At 33.3% G+C, this 3,035-nt stretch overlaps 1 long non-coding RNA gene across 1 annotated transcript; it reads left to right on the plus strand.

Annotated features, from left to right (window-relative positions):
- Nucleotides 1-1,840: 1,840 nt before the first annotated feature.
- LOC118486641 lies at nt 1,841-2,784 on the plus strand. Its single transcript, XR_004879295.1, has 2 exons — nt 1,841-2,196; nt 2,299-2,784. It is a non-coding gene; the product is annotated as an uncharacterized LOC118486641 (long non-coding RNA).
- Nucleotides 2,785-3,035: the final 251 nt, after the last annotated feature.

Consider the following 3,035-nt stretch of genomic DNA (forward strand, 5'->3'; position numbering starts at 1 on the left):
ATGTATCAACATGAAATAAGGTGTTTTGGTACACTACTTTGAATACACTTTCCCTTTCATCTATCATATCATCCATAATACACTACCATTACCTCCTACCATCCATAATACAATACCATTACCTCGTACCATCCACAATATAATACCATTACCAATATTTTCACTTTATTACATGTATGTAAACACCATTTGTACCATCCAATCAACATATTACATCATAAATTGACAACTATAACCAAACCATCAACCACTAGATATAACTAACCAAAAAACATGTATATGGCCTACTTCTCCATTCAAAATCACAAACTTTTTGTACCAAAACACGTTATATCATGGTTATACCTAATGATGCACATGTGCGTTTTGAATATTGGTAATGTAAAAAGTAGTGTATTACGAATGGTATTGTAAATTAAAGTGCAATTGTCTATTCCTGATAACGTATTACCGAATTTGTCGAAGTAATGATACATATGCACATGTGCATGGATAACTATTACTCAAAAAAAAAAAGCTTTTATTATGGTGACGAAATATAGCGATTTTTTTAAGAAAAATATTAAAAAAAATAAAAAAAATTGAGTCCTTTTTTGATTTTTTTTTTTAGATTTTATTTTGTGTTCACATTTGGTTCTTGCGGTTCTCGGAATAAGGGTGGTTCTCGCATGAACCTTACCCTATATATATATATAGTGTTGAAGTTATTTAATGTTGATTCGATCTTATCAAACAAAATATACAACATTAATTTCAGTTACATTTAATAAAGTATCAAAGAGGTTTTTTTTTATCGTTAATGATTACGTGAGCAATACGTCCATCCTACAAGCCATTGTTATGCATTCCCAATAGCTTTTGAGGACCCTGCGATGAACATGACCTACCACTACTAGTCACGAAGACTTTCGTCCCAAACGACGCAGTATCACTGATGACGTATACATGAACCTACACATAGCCATTGGTGGTATGAAATACATGGGCACCGGTTGTTTATCCGGGAGACTAGGCAGTGGACCTTCAAAATTTAGCACACATATAGCTTGTTTTATCGACGGCCACTCGCTACTGTCGGGATTAAAACACCACAAACCAACTACCATCAAATACCCCATTTCGTGTTCATCAAAATCGCCATTTAACCTCTCGTCTACAACTTCCAATAGCTTTCCTCCACCATATTTGGCTCCGAACCCATTCTACCAACCTTTGTTTACCTGGTTCCGCCTTTGTGAAAGACACACGAAAAAAAAGACAATAAATCTTAACTGAAATTTGATTTTTCTTTTCGTTATTCCCATTTAGTGAAACACACGCGAAAAAAGACAATAAATCTCAGCTAAAATTTGATTTTTCTTTTCGTTATTCCCATTTAATAAGGAAATTGGGAGTTGTCGACAATTGATTTTTCTTTTGGTTACCCATTTAATAAGGAGATTGTGAGTTGTCGACGATTCATGCGATTATTTAGTTGTCGGCTTGTCGCAATGCATTGTTTAAATGTTGTATTAAACTTTTTAGTTATGAGTTTGGTAACAAATAGTTACAAGGTAGGGTACATTACAGTTTTCGTTCTTTATGTTTGTATCGGATTGCAATGGATAGCCTTTAACTTCAATAATTAAAGTTACAATCCTTTATTCGGAAAACTCATTACATCTTTCGTCCTTTGGTACTAACCAAGTTAAAAATTTTCAGTTAAATCTAATAAGTTGACGGTAGTTTTATCATTTACCTATTTACTTAAAAATATATTTAAAAAAGGAAAAAAAAACAAAAAAAATATTTATTTATATTTATAAACCAAACACTCACACATTCACACTCTCAACTCTTTCTCTAACCCTGTAACCTAAGCTCCTCACCACCACCACTCCTGCCGCCGACCACCACAACCGCCCTAACATCACCACCGTAAGCACAATCACCGCCTAACATTCTCACTCCATGTCTCTCTTTTCTTGGTCGATTGCAGCTGTGGATTGATGTCAGAGGCTGGTGCCCAGATCTGCAAAATCGAAGTTTGGGAGGCTAGTGGAATGGTGTGGTTGTGTTTGATTCAGAGGTGGGTTTGCTCGATTTAGTTAATCATTACATCCCATTTGATTCGGAGGTGCGGTTGTGTTTGATTCAGAGGTTGGTTTGCTTGATTCAGAGGTTGGATCAGATGCTTGCTTCTATGCATAGTGCAAGGTTAATTATTACATCCCATTTGATTTCTGAACTGGGTTTTGTTAAAAATTGAATCTTTTTTAACTTTTTTTAATATTTCCTTTTTTTTAACTTGTGGATCAGTGTTGAAGAAGCAAAGGCATCACATTTGTATAGTTATAAACATGAGTTTATAGGGCTTGTAGTGTCTATCACAGTGGTGGTGGCGGATTAGGTGGTTGTGGGGGTTGGTTGGAAATAAAGAACTGAGATTGAGATAAAAGAGATTGGTGGTGGTTATGGTGGTGGTGGTGGGGAAAAAAAAGGGAAAGAATGAAAAAGGTAAGAGATATAAGTGAGTTTTTAAAGTTGGGTTTTAGTTTTCTTTAATTAAGTTAGTAAAATAGCTAAACTACCCCTAACTGATTAGATATAACTGAAAATTTTAACTTGATTAGTGCTAAAGGACAAAAGATGTAGTGAGTTTTTCGAATAAAGGATTATAACTGTAATTATTAAAGTTAAAGATTATCCATTGTAATCCGATACAAACATAAAGGAGGAAATCTGTAATTTACCGTAGAAGGTAATATAAAATCATCTCCTTATAATCTTGGAAATTTCAATCAATAATGTCATTCATTGTCAAATTAATCATGTGTACATAAATTGTCGTATTAAACTTCTTACTTATGAGTTTGACAACATATAGTTAGAATGTTATAATCTTGAAAAAAAATCATTAATGTCATATTCATTGTCAAATCATGTTTATACACGTTTATCTGTTTTATCACAAACTTAGTGTTTATCAAACACTTACTATAACATATTTAGTGTTATTATTTACATATACGTGACGGTTTACAATTCCATCTCTA

This window comes from Helianthus annuus, chromosome 14 (assembly GCF_002127325.2).
Source record: "Helianthus annuus cultivar XRQ/B chromosome 14, HanXRQr2.0-SUNRISE, whole genome shotgun sequence".
NCBI classification, from domain to species: Eukaryota; Viridiplantae; Streptophyta; class Magnoliopsida; order Asterales; family Asteraceae; genus Helianthus; species Helianthus annuus.